This window comes from Taudactylus pleione, unplaced genomic scaffold (assembly GCF_031769625.1).
Source record: "Taudactylus pleione unplaced genomic scaffold, aTauple2 ptg000977l, whole genome shotgun sequence".
In the NCBI taxonomy this organism is placed as follows: domain Eukaryota; kingdom Metazoa; phylum Chordata; class Amphibia; order Anura; family Myobatrachidae; genus Taudactylus; species Taudactylus pleione.
In genome coordinates this window covers 920,531-940,020 of record NW_028285378.1, presented here as the reverse complement: position 1 = coordinate 940,020, position 19,490 = coordinate 920,531, and the positions used below count along the sequence as shown (strand labels likewise).

Genomic DNA, 19,490 nt, shown 5'->3' with positions numbered 1-19,490 from the left:
AAATCCAACATGTTGGATTTCACCGATATGACAATCACGATCAAAAAATGATCGTGATTGTCAGATTGGATAAATATAACATGTGAAATTTTAGCGATCCTGCGATGGATCGCTGAACATCGATAGTCCCCGGTTGGCATTTCTGACCGACGGATCGGCGTTTCCGCTTCCATCGCTACATCGCGACGATACCTTTACACAAAAGTACCTTAGCAACAGATACTTGGCCTGATTCAGAGTTGGGAATTGAGTAAGATATAGCAAGTAACTGATCATCTTGGTGAAACCATGCTGCACTGCAGGTACGGCAGATGTAACGTGCAGAGAGATTTAGATTTGGGAAGGGTGTGTCCAGACTGAACTCTAATTTGCAGTGTAACAATAATGCTGTCCAGCATTTGTGGGCTACATGCAAAAGCTGACAGTATTTACCCTGCATGCAAAATAATATATGTATTTACACCCCGTACATTGTAACATGGTCTGTCCAGGTTCACAGTTACTCGCAATTTGTTAAGGCCCTCATACACGGAGCGATTCAAAGTTAGTAAGATGTGTTGTACGATTGCCCTTGAAATTCTTCCCTTGAAATTTTTCATAAGATGTGGTCAAATGGTGTACGATTGATCGTTCTGATCATAGGATAAGATGCATAGAAGTGTATCACATTGTACTCAAAAGATCGTAGATCTATCTGCAAAACCATCTGATCTGCGATCCAACTAGAGGACGGCGGGGACGCGCACCGGGTCGCAGAAAACAAAAAAAAAAACTGTTTTCATAAGATTGGTTTGTACAACCTGTTGAAACTGTTCATATCGAGTCAAAAATCTTACCGTGTATGGGCACCTTTACTCTATTCCCAACTCTGAATCAGGCCCACTGTCATTGTTTTTTAATATAAGTTAGAGAATTACAACAAACATCTGATTGGTGGAAAAAATGTTCCTTTGTTTGTAAGGCATATGATGAAAATGGTGGTGTTTCCCATAGCAACCTCTTAGATCTTGGCGGCCATTTTACTAATGAAGTTTAAATCAATGAAATTGCACATGATTATTTACTATGTAAAACATAACTGTTGCTTTCTAACAAGGGGCTGTTTTGGGTGACTGTTATCCAGGATTCTCCATAATGGAATACTTTCAAAACCAGTGATGTCATGCAATTATGTGGGACCTGATTAAAGTGTGCATATAATAGCCAAGGCCTTGCTTACAGCAGAATGACAGAATTAAACATTTTGTACTTACATTTTTTTCTACACATTCTTACAATACCGAATATTAAAAGATAGAACATAAGTACAAATAGCAGATAGACAATATCATACTGGTGGTGTAGGCTGAATCTTTATAGGCTATTGTAATACCATGAACTGATTTTTCATCCTTTAGTGCGAGATGCATAACATTTAAGCCTCAGCCACAGGTGTTTGATCTTTACAAAGTGATAGGATGAAGAGAGATCTGTGGCGGACGGGGGGTCACATCAATCAGGTTCTTACAATCTTTTAAAAAATTCATCTGCATTCCTGCTTCTTGCATTATTTTTAGGGCTAAACAAAGCAGGAGTTCCCAATGCACAGAGGTAATTTCTCCTTTCAGTGGATTTTGTAATTTAAATCTTAACCCTTCCTCTCTGAGGGCTGTTGTGAAAATGTTTAGTTACTGCTCAGTCTCTGCTGGTTAGCGTAAATTAGAGAAATGTAGATTTACCCCTTTGTCAGGGAAAGACGGCAACATATGGCATCTCGTAGGCAATCCAACTAACACATGTGACATTGGCAACCCTGGCGTATATCCTGGCGTATAAGCAAAAGTTTGAGGCACACAAGAAAGGAAATTGTGTTCTAAAGGCTATGTACCGGCCCCTAGGTAACAAAATGAAGCACCTTATGCATATATAATTATTATCTTACATATGTTTTATTATGTATATATGTAAAGAAAGCAAAAAGTCTGCTGTAGCAAGCATTGCTGCTAACTGTTCAATCTTTTATTGACTTATTGATTTGGGATTTAAATTTATGGCAGTGTTCAGTGACCAACTTTTGAGTGACGATATGAGTGTCGAGTTCATCTTCTACAACATTACAAATAAAAAAAATTGTTCACTATTGTATTTTTTTTATTACTTTTACTGATAATTTCACCTACTAGATGAGATGATGCGGCCAGCATTGGTTTCTCAGATGTTCCAGATATGCAAATATAGCCCTATTAAAGAACCGCTAGGAGGAGCAATAAATTAGTTATACAGGTATTAGATCTATTGTCTAGAATGTTTTGGATTAAGGGTCTCTACAAAAGGTTTTTGTACATACTTTGCAGCACCCTGCCTACAATAAAATACATTACTTTTAAAATTTCCCCTGACATTCTCCTCTTCATTATATGTCTTAGTGGAGCTCCTTATAGTGATTGCTGATTATGGTTGACCATGTAACAAAATCACCAAACAGCAGGACCTGTATTTGAATACTATTTTGTATGTTCATAATATCAAGCACCCTGCGTTATAACTGACAACATTTCGGATGTGAACATTTGGAAGAATTTAAGCCACGTCTCTGATCCACCCTAGCCATACCTATATTTCACCAACCGTTTTGAGCAAGACTACCAAGGTTGCTGAGAGCAGCAGGGCCGGATTAAGGCTTGTGGGGGCCATGGGGCAACTAAGTTGTGGGGGCTCCCACCAAGCCACACGGAGCCTACCCCCCCTCCCCCTCCACACGAAGCCTACCCCTACCCATCCTGATTACTTACCTTCTGGCTCAGTGATCACCGTCACAGACGTGATGCTGATGAGGGGACTCGGGACCCGATCTGCGCTCTATGCAGCAGCGCTGTGTGTGTATATATATATATATATATATATATATATATATATACACATGTCTGTTAAACACGCACCCACACATATATATAATATATATGTAGCAAACGTATATATTATATATGACATACACACTAACACACACATCAGGGCCGGTCCGCCCGTTACGCCGACATTTGCATGTACGTAGGGCGCCAGCCACCAGAGGGCGCTTTGATTCGCGCACCCTTCTGCCGCCACAATCCTTCCTCCAGAAACCCCTACCGGCACAATCCTTCCCCCCCGGCCGCCTCAGGGAGGCTTCATTTGCCGGGTGCCCGCTGAGATTTTCCCTGCAGCGTGGGCGGAGTCGGACTGTCACTAGAGGAGGTGGAGATGGACAGAACGCTGCCACTCCTCCTCCAGTGACTGTAGCCTAGAGTCACTCACATATATCCTGCGTGTGCAGGCGCATTACCTCCACACGGAGCACAGACAGAGGGCGCTCCCCCTCTGCTTTGCCGCCACCACCATGGTCAGGTGCAGGGGGGGTTATATATGTGCTACTGTCTGATTGTGCATTGTGCTACGTATGTGAGAAATGGTAAGGGACTACAGTTCCCAGCATGCCTCTGGGAGGGGCCTCTGGCTGGGTGTATACACAGTGCCTCCCGCAGTACTGGGACCAGCCTGGCTCTTGTACCGGTAATGGTGGTGGAAGACGTGTCTGGCTGGAGAGCTGTGACCAGCGCTGCATTACATTAATGGTACCACATGACTGCCGTGTCTCCGGGACCTGCACGCAGGTAACCATCGGAACACAGAGTGATATAGCAAACTTCACATACAAAGTTTCCATCTGGAATAAAAGAGTCTGAGAATATTCAACAACTCACAGAACTAGGCTCTTCCTGATGTCACTAGATGTGATGCACTGTTACGGGCAATATCCATAGAGAGTTAACGATCGCCCTATAACTATTTTGTGAAGCCTTTGCCCATAGCAGCCAACCTTCCCATATAGCTTTATGTGCTTATCGTTACTCTGATGCCCCAGACTTTCAGATTATAAAGGCTTATTAGTTCAGAATAGTGGGGTAGATGTAAGAAGCCCTGAAGCGGTATCAGCGCACGTTATGTGCGCTGATACCGCTTCTCCCCGCTGATACCGCTTCTCCCCGATGTATGATCGAGGAGTTGGGCTGTAAATGACAGAGGCGCTATGCACCCCTGTCATTATTGGCGCTGCTATCTATAAGATAGCAGTGCCAGTAACCTGGGCCATGTATGAACGGTCAGATCGCCTGACCGTTCGGCCCGCTGTAGCTGTCTATATCGACAACTACAGCCTGTCGCTGCCCTATCCCCACAGCAGGGACAGCGCGACATGCGAGATCCCGCGCATGCTCAGTGGAGCTGGCCGGGACTGACACACAGCGCATCAGCACTAGGCTGATGCGAATATACGGACTCTAGTGGGTAGCGTCGGAGGGGGGAGTTATCACTCCCCTCTTCCTGCTTCACCTCGGTAAAGAGCCGAAGCGGGAAGCGTTATAGTGGCACGTTAAGTGCCGCTACCATACATCTACCCCAGTGTAAGGGATATAACCCCATAAAAACCGTTCAAGTGGTGTTATGTGTACACGCCAGGTGATGGACTGAGGACAGCAGGTAGTATAGCCCAAGATAGTGAACAGGCTAAAGTACAATGCTAGCGGCAGACAAGAAGGGTCATACTACAATCAGAGGTCAGGGCAGGCAGACAGCCAGATCCAGAAACTATGTTGCTGTGGACATTATGAGCAAGTGCCACTACTACTGTGGGCATTGTACAAGGTTAGGTCAGCAAAATCCAATTACAATACACCAAAAATGCAGGATACAGTAACTGGATAGCAAGGAACCATAACCAGCACCTGCCAATTCGGGGCACTACTACAGGGGCCAGGGCATTACAACTGGGGCTGCTACTAATGAGGGCATTGCAGAAGGGTTGCTACTACTACTGTGGGCATTGTATTAGGGGCACTACTACTGTGGGCATTGTGTATAAGGGGCACTAATGTTGGCATTGTGTAAAAGGGGCACTACTGTATGTCAGAACATAAATAAGGGACACTACTATGTGGTGTAATGTGAATCAGGCACTATGTGCGGTCTAATGTGAATTGCACTACTGTGTGGTGTAGTTTGAATTGGGGAAACTATTGTGTGACCACGCCCCTTTCTTTTGAGACCTTTCCTTTAGCATGCCTCCCAACCATCCCTATTTTGGCGACAAAGTGTCCCAGAAGGGGGGGAATGGTGAATAGATGCCATGCGCGTGTTCTTGATTTGGCCAACTGTTGTGAAGGGGTTTTTCTTCACCAGGGAAATAATTCTTCTGTCATCCACCACAGTTGTTTTCCGTGGTCTTCCGGGTCTTTTGGTATTGCTGAGCTCTCCAGTGCGTTCTTTCTTTTTAGGAATGTTCCAAACATTTGATTGGGCCACACCTAATGTTTTTGCTATCTCTCTGATGGGTTTGTTTTGACTTTTCAGCCTAATGATGGCTTGCTTCACTGATAGTGACAGCTCTTTGGATCTCATATTGAGAGTCGACAGCAACTGATTCCAAATGCAAATGTCACACCTAGAATCAACTCCAGACCTTTTACCTGCTTAATAGATAATGAAATAACGAGAGACTAGCCCACACCTGTCCATGAAATAGCTTTTGAGTTGATAGTCCCATTACTTTTGGCCCCTTAAAAAGTGGGAGGCACATATAGAAACCATTGTAATTCCTACACCGTTCACCTGATTTGGATGTAATTACCCTCAAATTAAATCTGAAAGTCTGCAGTTAAAGCACATCTTGTTTGTTTCATTTCAAAGCCATTGTGCTGGTGAATAGAGGCCAAAATATGAAAATTCTGTCAATGTCCCAATATTTATGCACCTGACTGTATACACACAAACATACACATATATAATCAATAAAACAGTACACATACACTTACATTTTATGCAGCTGCTGTTCCTTTCATTAGGCTTGCCGTTTTGGCTCCACCCCCACTTCGGCCACGATAGCAGTAGCACTCGGGAAATTTCTCAGCGACGCGTGCTCTAGTGGTGGGTGGAGGCCCCGGGACGACCGCCCCTTTCGACCCCCCCCCCCCTTAATCCGGCCCCGGAGAGTAGTCTCGGTGAATCCACATATATGGGGACGTGCTACTGCTTCCCATCTCCTTCAAGGCTATGCAAGTATTTTCAGCAAAACTCCACGTGCCTTTCCCACAAAATAAGGATCATGTTCTTTTCCTGTCACACCTCCTATTCTGCTCCTGAAGATCATACCCCTTGAGTGCAGCAGATTAGAAATACCCCACAAAAGCTTGGACTGTTAGCAGATATGTTATGCAGTTCAATAATGTGTTATCAGGATATTTGTAGAGGCGTTGCCATTCATTATACTTTGGGTACATCATACTTTGTTCATTCTATAAAAAATCTGAAGAGTTACTCTTTGACAGTTTAAAATGCCGGTGGCCTGAGATATAATCTACAAAGCAAGATTTCTTTGTTTCATGTTCTTCAGTGTGGGAATTATCAAAACTGTTTTCTGATTTCTCTGTAACTGCCTACTCCTAATTATGATGGATTTTGAATGTAGCTACTTACACCATATAGATCCCCGAGTACTCCACGTGTACAAATTGATGAATGGAGCTCATATTATTTCTTGCTCAGCTGATGGGTAACAAAATATTCCCAATAGATTTCATTATGAACATGCTACCTGCTGGCCAAGTGGAAGTTGTCAGATAAGTAAAATACGACAAATGACGTCCCCCAATTGCCTACGATTTGCTCTGGTCTGATTGAATGGTTTGCAATACCTAGACGGTGCCTCCTCTTTGCTCTCAAGAGACACTTCCATAAACTAGAAGTAAATCTTTGCTGTGCAGACGCAGAGAGAGGAAAACATCTGAAGATGTGCACTGTGTGAAAGTATAAAATGTTTAACCTCCTAACAGTTTAGCACTATCATTAAGTTGTGTTTATGCTACATGGGAGGTGCCACATGTCCATGCCTTGTAAACAATGGGCCACTCCAGGCTCCTTTCTATCCACTAAAAAACCTTGTCATGGTACATCCGGCATTGAAGGGGCACCCATCAGAACACATGTCCCAACTGTCCTGGAATTGGGATAAAGTTGTGATCTGCACAGTGCAGTGCTCTTATATTCCCACCATGACCCTAACTGTGTGGAGTTTGTATATTCTCCCTGTGCTTGTGTGGGTTTCCTCCATGTGCTCTGGTTTCTTCCCTCACTCCAAAAATATACTGATAGGTTAATTGGCTCCCAACAAAAAATGAACCCTAATGGTATGTGCGTGTACATGTTTTAGGGACCACTGAGACAGGAACTGATGTGAATGGCTATATATTATCTGTAAAGCACTGCGGAATATGTGTGCACTGCAGTATATAAATAAATGCTATTAGATAAAATATACAGTAGGCACTGTTGGGGTGTACGGCATAGATGACAGTTAAACTATAAAAGCTGGATGTTGTGTGTGTAGAGCTGAAAACTCTTTGCCAGTAGAGCATGTGAAGGGTTAATACACTTCACGCTCTCAAATCAATTGTCTCTGAGTATTGGAGAAAACAAACTGTTTGATTTCTTCTTACTAATTTTGTTCCTGAGGCTTTGTCAGATAAAATAAAAAAACGTGTTAATCAAGAGTTCCACATCTACCAGGGATCGTTATTCTGTCAGCCTGGACAAAGGACTCTGCGCTTTTATTGTGTCTCACAGAATAAATGTATCTAGAAATGTATCTAGAACATACAAGTAGAATTTAGTCGAAGTAAATTACCAACCATATAATTTACAAGGTTTTTTTTTTCCGAGTATCACAGTTTTTGGTTTTCACATTTTCTTATACAGTACTGCTTGTTCCTCCCTGTTTTTGTATAAATAAATCCCATGAAATTTGAAGACATTGTGGCTGGAGGTTGCCCATATGTCAGATGTATGTACTATGTTGGTGTGTTTGCGGATACTTGTGCAGAGACCTTACTAACCAAACTCGGTTCTCAGGGCACCCTAAAGGTCCAGGTTTTTAGGAAGAAGACTGAGGTACTAATTGAGTGACATGTGCCCCAAGCATGTTTTTCCTTAAAACCTGGACTGTTAGGGTGTCTTGAGGTCCGAGTTTGGGAACCTCTAACTTAATTATTCTTTTCTGATCCAAGTCAAGCCTTACAGGAAGCCCCCTGACTAATTTATCTTCTAACCCTAACCCTTAGAGGTAAATTTACTAAAGGGAGAGTTTGCAAACTCTGGAGAGTTTGGGCATTTTTTCACACTCTCAAATTTACTAATGTCAAACTCGGGAGAGAGATCTCCTTTGCTATGGGAAAATACTGGAGAGTTAGCAAACTCTCTTCAATTCACCTTTGGCAAAACTCGAGAACCTTTTCACTGCTGAAGATAGGATTCTGGAATTTACCAAGCAGAGAGTTTCTAAACTTTCATGAGATGGAAAAACTCTCCTGTAAAAACTCGTGAAATAAATTCACCTGCCTGTGATCTGCGAGTTTGGCAGAAACATAGACAGATCACTGTGATCCATGTATGTTTCTGCCTGTAAATTGTGGAAAAAAGGTTCAAAGTTTTTTTTAAAAATGACATAGGGCCCCCCTACTAAAGCTTAACCAGCCCCGGACATGCCAGCCTGTCCTGGTTCTTAAAACTACAGGGAACAAAACGAGTAGGGTTCCACCGTAATTTAAGAACCAGCACCAGGCAGCATGGCCAGACCTGGTTTTAAATATACGGTAAAAAAAGTTTGTGTGAGGTCACCCCTATATTTAAAACCAGCTATGGACCCTTTCTAGAAGGGGGCTGATGCCGCAGACAGGGGAGCCCTTTCACCGGGCCCCCCAGCCGCAGCATCTGTCCTGACCACTAGTCAGCCCAGGCCAGGGATCCCTGGGGAGTTGGGGACCCCCCCAATAAAGGGGTCCCCCTCTCCAGGGCACCCCTGTCCTAGGCTGATAGCCCGGGGCTATCCCAGCCACCCCTGGGCGGTGGGTGGCGTGTTGACAGTGTAGGTGTAGTGTTAAAAAGAATGAACAACATTGTCTTTACAGTAGAACTGCAGGTCCCAGCAAGCCTCCCCCGCATGCTGGTACTTGGAGTACCGCAAGTACCAGCATGCGGGGCATTAAGGGCCTGCTGGTATGTGTAGTTCACCTGTAAAGAAAAGTGTAAAAAAAGACACACACACACCGAATACATCCATACACACTCACACATACTTACCTGCAGCCAGATGTTCAAGTCCCCTTCTCAATGTAAAGTATCCTATGGAAGTACCTGTAAATAAAGATTCAATAATCACCTTTTGTCCCACGATGTTCTCCGCAGTAATCCAAATAGGGCCCCGGGCACACTGTATAAACACGCTACAGCATGTAGAAATCTCGTTCTGCTTCACCATCGGCCATCTCACTCTCAGCTAAACTCACTCCTTTGTAAATTTGCGAGTCTCAGGAGCTTCAAATCACCCGAGTTTAGGTGAAGCTAATTGAGTTGAAAGAAAAGCAAACTCTCCCAGACTCGATTCTTAGTAAATTTACCCCTTAGTGTCATAACCTCATCCGAGTCCACCGAAACTTCCTAATAGTGTTTCAAAGACAAAATAAACTTCTGTGTGGAGATTTAGCTAAAGTTATTATCAGCAGATTGCATATTTCCGGAATATAGTACATTGGCATATAATTAGCAGAAATGTACTACAGCTGTAGACTCCTGTAGAACTCTTTGATTTATTGATGATTTAATTATTGCAGTAGCTTCTTTTTTTCAAAATATGACGTTACACAGATTTGAGTGATTTGTGGGATATAAACAGTCTAAGGGCCTGATTCAGACCCGCTCGCGAGCGCATAGCGCTCGCAAGCGGGTTCGATGGCCGGGCAATGCGCACGCGCAAGCCCCGTAGCGAGTGAATTTTCACTCGCTGCGGGACTCACTACAAGACGGGGCGGCTGTTGATTGTGATTGACAGCTCGGCGTGCAGGGGGGGTGGCCTGACAAACAGGCGTTCCTGAAGGAACGCCTGCTGTTTGTGGGCTGCCCTACTGACATCACCAGTGACGTCAGTAGTGAATTTCCTGCTCTATTAGAGCAGGAAGTTCACTGGGGCGTGTGGTGGACGAGACCCTACCACAAGGTTCTCGTCGCAAGCCCAATGGTCGCGATATTCGCGACCATTGCCAGGCCGCCCGCTAAAGCTGTGGGTGGTCACCCACAGCTTAGCGAGCGGCCTGGAGGCCGGTGAGAAAAAAAACGTCCCGCCCTGATTCAGAGCGAGCGCTTGCAAATAGCGAGCGCCTCTGGATCAGGGCCTAAGTTCTGTTGTACAAAGCATATTGTTCTGATCAGCAGAAGGTTTGATTCTGTTGAAGATTGACCTTGAGGACTGCTGGCACTATACGAACGGCTACTTTTCTATAAGATAGCAGACTTCCAGAGTACCCCCGAATGGCCTGTTACTTACATGATGCATGTAGTGAATACATGGCATATAGGGTGGTTATAGGTCAGTGTGCCAGCTCTGTGCTGTCCTGTGTCGATAGTGTCTTTTGAAGAAAACAGCATGCAGTTCAACAGCTGTTGTGAAACTACTAGTCCCACCGCGTTCCACAATGGCATGACCCACATATTGCATTCAGCTACCCGTTGTATTCAGGTTCATGTGGGCTATATGCAGTTTTGATGCGTGTTACAACAACATTGAAAGTGTTAGCTTTATAGCAACATTTATTAGCCAAAACTAATCCTGATACCTGATAATATACTTATTATAATAATAGTAATTACCGTGCATGTATATTATGCTGTAAGTGTGGCTAAATTGGACATTAATCCTGATTACCAGGGTTTGCACTGTGCAGTTTACTTGACCCCTGGGTGTGCAACTTTGAAACCACTTTATGGTAGACCATTAGTAAATTTACTGACAGACTGTAAAAATGACTGAAATGTAGATAGTCTGGTCATACATGCTCATTGTCCCGCAGCCTGGCCCGACATTAATCTTGTCTGCTCTGGGCCAGTATCATTCAGCTCTCCTGGTGAGATTTTGTGGTTAAATCATGGTGATCTGTGATTTTATCTGTCTCCGCAATAAGCGGCCATAGGAAATCAGCCTTATCTTCCTTTATAAACAAATAGACCTACATGTTACACATAGATCTCCACATCAATGGTTTAGGGTCTGAGGGGGGAGATGTACTAACGGCGAAAATGCGGTAAAACCCCAGAAACCGCAGTTTTCAGGGGTTTTACCGCACTCCCCGTATGTACTAAGCAGCAGAATGTGATGCATTCTGCTATTTCGCGTCTTCTGGTGGCGTTACCCAATAGAAGCCTATGGGCTTCTTAACGCGAAGCTCCGCGGCCCACGGCCTTCTGCGCATGCGCAGAAGAACTTCTGGGTGTTCAACCCGGAAATCCCTCTGCCCGGCAGCATCGTAAAGGACAGCTCTTATCGAGAGAGCTGTCCTTTGCGAAATCCTTTGTACATACCACGGTAATTAACCGCGGTATGTACGCAAAGTCAGTGGGGATGTACCGCATCCCGATAGTGATGCTTAGTACATCTCCCCCTGAGTATGGGTCTAAGGGGGAGAAGTACTAAGCATTGCTAACGCAATGCGGTACGTCCCCCCCGACTTTGCATACATACCGTGGTTAATTACTGCGGTATGTACAAAGGATTTTGCAAAAGACAGCTCTCTCAATAAGAGCTGTCCTTTACGATGCTGCTGGACAGAGGGACCTCCGGGTTGAACACCCAGATGTCCTTCTGCGCTTGTGACGCGGGACACGGGGGCTCATGGTAGGGATCCGATCGGATCTCTCCCAGGCTCCCAGCCAGGAGCGTTGCGTTAAGAAGCCCATAGGCCTCTATTGGGTAACGCCACCTGAAGGCAGGCCCGCTGAGAGCTGCGGTGGGCCCGGGTAATAGGGGGCATGGCCTAATCGCGGGAGGCGTGGCCACGCCCCCTTCCCGGAAAAAAATTATATTTTCAGCGCCGCGCGCTGGGGAGGGGGGCGCTCTGGGCCCCCTCAGCCCTGCTCAAAGCCAGGGGGGTCGCGATCAGTGTGATCGCTCCCCCCCCACAGGCATAGGAGACTGCTGCATAGGAGACAGCCACGAGCAGTCTCCACTGCAGCTCAGCACACGCTGTGTGCTGGGCTGCTGTGAGGGAGGGGGAGCGGCGACGGGCCCCTCAGGAAGCCCGGGCCCCGGTAATCTGTACCCGCTCCTCCCCTCTCGGCGCCCCGCCTGAAGGTGGCGCATTCTGCTACTTAGTACATAACGGGAATGAGGTAAATCCCCCGAAAAATGCATTTTCGGGGGTTTTACCGCATTTTCGCCGTTAGTACATCTCCCCCCAAACTCCTTATTTATAGTGCCACATTCCCTTTGTCCCCAGAGATGCTACAACTTTCACTGTTTAATAGAGTTTACAGTTTTATAAATGTCTGTAAGGAATGCAGAACATATACATACATTTTTATTAAATTATCAGTATATTTTCAAGGGATGATAACAACCCTTATGTATACCTACATTTATACATTCATATGTATATTTCAGAAGCCTAAAGACTTTTGTCCAACTCTTTTTGTCTGAAGTGTAATAACAATCTGTAAGAGTGTTGTAATCTGTTGGTTTCCTTCAGGGATTTGTAAAGCAGAAACTGCGCATTTCCCAGAATATATTCTCATCTGTTCAAATCCAAATAAAACAGCCAGCGGGAATCGTGAGAACAAATATGTGGATGTTGAAGAGATAAATAATACATGTTATGCTGGGAATACATGTACCGGTGTGGTTTGGTCATTCGGTTGCTTTTGTTCCTAGTGGGTCAACATCCCTATGTGTTTGTGAGCATGAATGATCACATTTAACCGATTAAATTTTGATCATATAAAGTTTAAAATGAACCTGGTCACCGATCACTTGTAGGCACATTAGGTTTTCGAAGGGCCAGAATGTGTTCCCCTACAATGCAATTGATTAACCCCCATCCACTATATAACACTGCACAGCTTTGTCCCTATTAGTAATAGGCCTGATTGTTTCATGGCCACATTGGTATGTGTGTTACCAGCTGTAGACTAATGAGAATAAATGCGTGCTCAGGCCCTGATTCAGAGCCGGACGCTCTGTCAGAGCGCTCGCTCTGAATCAGGGCCGTCCCTCTTAGTTTTTAGAGCGGCCTCCCAGCCGCTCGTATAGCTGTGGGTGACCACCCCCAGCTATAGCGAGCGGCCAAAAAGATGTCTTGACCATCGCGACCATCGGGCTTGCAACGAGACCCTTGCGGTAGGGTTTTGTTGCCGCAAGCCCTGGAGTGCTTTTGGCTCTATCAGAGCCAAAAGCACTCCCACTGACATCACTTGTGATGTCAGTTGGGCCGGCCCCAGACGGTAGGCGTTCCCATGGGAGCGCCTCCGTCTGGGCAGCCACGCCCCCGGCACGCCCACCAAAGGGGGCGTGCTGTCACTCACCATCGACAGCATGCCCCCTTTGTAGCGAGACCCATAGCGACGGCTTGCCCGTCGCTATGCGGGTCTTGCGCATGCGCATGACGGAGCCGGCTCCCTCGTGCGCATGCGCACTGGGCCAGCATCGCTCGCGAGCGGGTCTGAATCAGGCCCTCAGTTGCTACTGGTAATATCATGTATATGCTGTTTCCACTATTTCATTTCTATTTTTAATTAAGCTTTTGTGTTTCCTACAACCTATGTCACATTTTTGTCTCTCCCCAGGCTACTGTGGTTTATACACGACCTTGGCTGTGAGGATGATCGCCCAGTGATGCTTTGCTGGTAAGTTGCATTATAAATACTGTTGTCGGTTTCTATGTGTATCTGTGTCACACAATATGGACTCTCCCCATTTCCCTGCTAGTGCTGTCATATTTTGTATTTCCACACTTTAGCACTTTTTCTGCATGTATCACACAATGGTGACTATCCAATATTTGTGAAAACTGAAATATGAGAACTCTGCTGTGAGAATATTTCCATGCATGACTTGTTTGTACAGTGGGCCTGATTCAGCAAGGAACGCAGTTGCTAATACGCATGCAATTGCCCGATTGTTCCATACTGCTCATGCGTATGCATCGCAGTGCGCGTGGTCGAACTAGCCACTGCGATGGGGACTGCGATCGCAGAGGCTACACAGACCCATCGCAGAGTGATTGACAGAAAGTACCGCTTGTGGGTGGTAACAGGGGGGGGGGAGTCGGACAAACGCAGGCATGCCAGTGCGTTTGAACGTTGTTGCATGGGCATGCATAAATTATCCACTGCGATGCCCTACGCAGTCTGAGGCCTCATAGCGTGCGCTTGTGCAAGTGTGCGTGAGGCTGCGATGGTACTCGAAGTTTTCGCAGTCTTGCTAAGCATTACGGATGTGTGTAAGGTAAATTGGGTGTCTTTATGTAAAAGAGTGGCAGCATTGCGATCGCAGTGGATTAGCATACTATTGCAGTTGAACTACGTGCGTAATCGCTATTGCATTTGCAGTTGCGTTCCGTAGTGAATTAGGCACTGCATGTGATGTTAATGTGGGGGCAGTGAGAATTGATGTTGAGATATGAGTTTGGGGTCCATGCAGTAATTTTGGTGAAGCTTCACCATAAATTGCTGGTTTCACCCAGATCTCCTCTACTCCCTGGTTAGCAGAACCCTATATAATACTCTGTTGCTTCCTGTTCTCTTTCTTCAGCTAATACTGCGACAGGTCTATGCTACTATTACATTAATGCTACTTCATGACCCACTGATTTTTTTTGTAAGTATAGGATCTAGATTGGCTAGCTTTAGAATTTGGCATCATTAACTTTTGTTTAGTGGGGCTAAAACCTAAAGCGTAATGTTCACTGCACAGCACTAGCCAAACTTTTCTTTCATAGGCAAATTCAAAATAACCAAGAAAGATCCAGAGCTGTGCGTTTATCATCTGGGAAGCTTATTTAAAGCGCCCATTTCACGTCACTGGGAGAAGACAAGTGAAGTGAAAAGGGATGTGGTCAGAGGCTGGGGAGGGGCTTAAAAAGACCATAGTTATGTGTCAAAAGGTGCCATCTAATTATATCCTCCCCTGTTCACCTCAGATACAATAATGTTATTCATTTATCACATCTAGCATCAGGGCCTGTTTCAGCGTGCACTGCTAAATGCAGATTCCCGATGGTCGGGAATCTACGCAGGCGTCTGATCCGTTCTGCGCATGTGCAGAACGGGTCATTGACTGACAGTGCTGTTGTTTGTGTGCGGGGAGAGGGTGGCGACGGCCTCCATTTCCCAAAACGGAGGCGTGTTGCCGACGTTGGGGGGGAGGGAGGAGGCCAGGATCTCCGTTGGCTGACGGATATTTCCTGGCCTCTTTCTCTCATCTGCAGCAGCCGGCTTGCATGATCCCATGGGTCACTTAGCTGGCCGATGCTCCCGCAGATTATCCGATGCTGCGTTGTAGAAGGCAGCTCAGATAAGTAATGCATGCAGAAGATGTGGTGCCTCCTGCTGCATTAGCATATTAGCAAGTACAGAGTTGCCAAGCTGCCTATGTGCAGGTTTGCAAGTCCATCCTAAGCTGAATCAACCCCTCAGTACGCCATGCAGCACGACTTGCCTGGCGTGAGGGAGCCGCCAGGTCCCGTGCAACTCTGCTAGCGTCAGGTGTCTTTTTTGCAAAAAAATGCATCTGTCGCAATGTGTCTAGAACGCATAAGCAGCTTGTGCTGATTAATTTGATATGCGACACTTGTATATTTGTGTGCACCTGAGTCTGCATATGTAGCACAACTGCACTTGGAGTGCAATAAAATGCAGCCGCTACCAGGGACGTGCAGTGAGGGCAATGGCTGGGGAGGCACACGTGTCAAAACTCTGGAGCATGACAGGAAGTATGACATGGGATGCTCTGCCTCTCCTGACTGCACATACTTGGCCGCTACATTGTAGCTCTTCGTATACAGAATCAGAGACTCGGTCACACACTGATATACAACACATTTTTGGCACAAAAAAAGAGACCGAAAAAAAACGGCCAGTTCTAGCAGAGTCTCACGGGACCTGGCGTATTAAAAGTGGCTTTTTGGCGTGACGTTTTATATTATCTATTAATCTATCTATCTATAATATAAAATTCTGTGGTCTGTCTGTTCATTCGGGTGAATTTCTTCAACCACTGGACGGATTTTGATGGGGTTTTCACTATTCTATACAGCATTGGTCGAAGAAGGTTTAAGTGTATGAATCATTAATCTGTGACAAAAGGGAGCCGAGCAGTAATGATTTTACTGGAGCAGTCACAGAAAAAAAAATCTAATCTCGCACCAAGTTGAAGTACAGTAGCTTCCCATAGAGCTGAAACAGCAAAGTGAGAGCCAATCAGAGCTAGGAATGTGCCCTATTGCTTAGCAGCAGCCTAGTGAGTGAAGGGAATGGAACAGGATCAAGTCTGAGCTAGACCGAGGGCCTAATTTAGATTTGGGAATAGAGTAAGAAAGAGCCACACTAGTTTGCAGGAATCTATGATCTGCAAACTCTCTTTTTTTGTAGGGAACAGGGTTGCCACCTAGCAACATCTGGTAGGTTAGGTGCAACCCTTCCAACTTTGTTGAAAAGGCAGAGTGAAAGAACACTTTCACCTACCTTCTCTCACAGGCCAGGGGAGCAGGGCAGTGCCAGTGCCGCAGGATGTGCATGCGCGCATCACATGCATGCATAGGCAGGTCATGCACGCTGCTAATGTGCGCACACGCATAGTAATATAGACTCTAGGTCCCGTTCGCTGACTTAGATTTTTCAGAATCTTGCAAATGGCAATCCCAAGTAGAACAAAAAATAACCTGAGGTTAACTTTATCCTTGTATCGAACCAACAAATGAGACCGGAGACCATGTAGATGCTGAAAACTAAGTTTACTTGAAACATTTGTAAATGCAAACATGACATATTTAGGAGACCAACTTGGAATGGGTTGAAGGAGGGAGTATCATGTTGCCTTGAAGCGGGAACATAGCACAGGCTCCCACAAGCTTGCAGGAACTACCGAAGGAAGGACAAAGGTACTTCTGTTGGTTAGGTGGTTGGACCTGCTGCTTCTTCTGTTCTCTTGGAGCGCCTGGAATCAAGGAAAGATCAGATATAAATAATAACTGAAGCTTAGCATAACCAACAGATCTAGCAAGGTAAAGGGTGGGTGCTGTTGATAGGTGGCAATCCTATTCCCTAGAACAAAGAGAGTTTGCAGGTCATAGATGGAGGCTTGCCACCTAGCAAAAGCTGGTGGGCAGACTACCACATACCTGGTGGTTGCTAAAGTACGTGTTAATGACCAACATGCAACATGCATTATGGACTGTAAAAGTAGATCGCTAACAGCAGCCGAAGTAACGGCTGCTCCGAGTAGGGAGTAACCCTTGAAGGGAGAAGTGTCTATCCCTGAACTCTGCATGGCAGAAACTATCCATCCCATGATCGGAGAAGGCCTGGACGGATGTAAGGGCTTATGACAAATGATGAAATTGTTGGAAATGTCACCTCTTAGCAGTGCGGTGAATGTGATGTAAGTTGATAGACAATCGATTATACAGAGTTTAGGATCAGATTGATCTTTGACCACCAGGGGGGATTGAATAGAACTGGTCTTCGTGTGTCCTTTAAGAACGATAGGGAAACTTGCTGGGGTGGGGGTCATCCATGGTTTGAAAGTGTGTATCAATGAAAGCTCTGCGCCTCTGGCAGCAAAGGCCAAAGCCAATAGTGAAGCCAGGTTCCGTGAAATGCAGAAAATGTCAGCAGAGGAAGGAATAGTAGCTAAGAGGTTCAGGAAAGGATTAATTTCCCATGTGGAAGAGTAGCGTGGGCATGATGGCCTGGAGAAGAAAATACCCTTAGGCAACCTAAAGTATAGCTTGTTCTCTGTAAGCCCAGGGCCAAGCTATATGAGCATATTGTGTCAGAGGCTAATCTGTTTCGAATTTAGTGGCAAGAAAATCTATCACCAAGTTGAGTTCGGAAAGGAAATGTGAATCCCGCCAGGAAATAACCTCTTCTATGAAGGACTGGAATCTAGCCCTCGTTCTGGGTCTGAGGGAGGCATTTATCAAAGCCATGGAAGAGGCTGGCGACAGCTAGCAGCCGAGTAATGTCACTATCCACATGCATTGTGGAAGTCCTTGTAACAGATCTGGTATCCCCTGGAAGCAGTCCCTGGATATTTCTATGGGAAGTTTGGGTCCCCTGTGGACCTGGCTGATCAAGGGGAACCAGATTCTGGTGGGCCAGACTGGGTATACCAGAATGAGGTGAGGCACTCTATCCAACTTGACTTTGTGGAGCACTTTCAGTAGCATGGCGGGAGAGGGAAATGCATACGGAAGGAGAAGATCGGTCCATTGAAAGGACATGGCATCCATGTGAAGCGCCCCTTGGGTCCAGATTTTTGACAGATCCACTTCCGGTTGGCCAAAGGCCTTTACAATGGTAAGAAAAGTTTCTGGCCTGAGACTTACACCATCCAACGTTAGGCTTTTCCTGGATAGAGAATTTGCCAGCTGGTTCAGCTCCCCTGGAACTTACATGGCAGACAAGGAGTATGACTCGTTCCACCGCCTGTTTCTAGATGTCTACCACCTCCTAACAGAAAGTGAGAGATCGTGTGCCTCCCATTCTTTTGAGGTAAGAGACTGCGGTCCTGTTGTCTAGGCAGAGCTGAACAAAGATTTCCAGAGAATTCGGAGAACTAGAGAGGATAGAGCTAATCCAGCGGCCCTTAACTCCAAGAGGTTGATGTGGGCTGTTGATTCCAGTACTGACCACTTCCCCCTTACCGCTTTGTGTTCTGTGAATGCTCCCCAGCCTGCGAGGGAAGCATCAGAGGTGATGATGATATCCGGGGGAGGGGGTAAAAGGGGTCTGGGATGAGGTAGTGGGAGGGTTGTCCAGCTGAGAATGTCCCTGTGAACTGTGGGAGGTAAGAGGATGACTTCTGACCACACAAAACCTTGTCGAAGGAGAGATGAAAGAAGGTTTTTGTTGTCGGCATACGAGGGGAGCATGGATAAAACCTGGATCGAAAGCTCTAATTTTCCCTATTACCTTGGCTAAATCTCTCATGGAAAGCTGGCGGTAAAGGACCAGGGATATAAAATTTTGAACGTCTCTCCATTTGTCTGGGGAAACATTTTTTTGGAAAAGAAGGGTAATCTATGACGAACCCCAGGAAAATGATTGACTGGCAATTGCGGAGGTTCACGGTGAAACCTAAATTCTGAAGGAGAGACAAAGTGAAGTTCCTGTGAAAAAGAAGGACTTCTTGGACTGAGTGGACAACCAGGAGATCATCCAAATAGTTTACACAGCGGACTCCTTACTGATGAAGATTTGTCACTACAGCTTTCATGAGATGAGTGAACGAGTAAGGGGCATTGGACAGGCCAAACACTATGATCGTCCATTGGTAGAGGACATCGTTCCAGAGGAATCTCAGGAGTCTTCTGTGATTCGGGTGGACTTGGAAATCAAGAAATACAGAAATTGTTCTTGACGATCAGCAAAGGCATGTATGCCAG

The 19,490-nt window shown here is 45.6% G+C and overlaps 1 protein-coding gene across 1 annotated transcript in view; it reads left to right on the top strand.

The window, feature by feature from the left end:
• The window catches only part of SEMA5B (semaphorin 5B), a 583,078-nt gene that overhangs the window by 130,074 nt on the left and 433,514 nt on the right, over positions 1 to 19,490 (top strand). Inside the window, exon 2 of the mRNA XM_088460747.1 lies at positions 13,669 to 13,728. The gene's annotated coding sequence lies outside the window, so the exon portion shown is untranslated. The remainder of the gene's footprint in view (positions 1 to 13,668; positions 13,729 to 19,490) is intronic.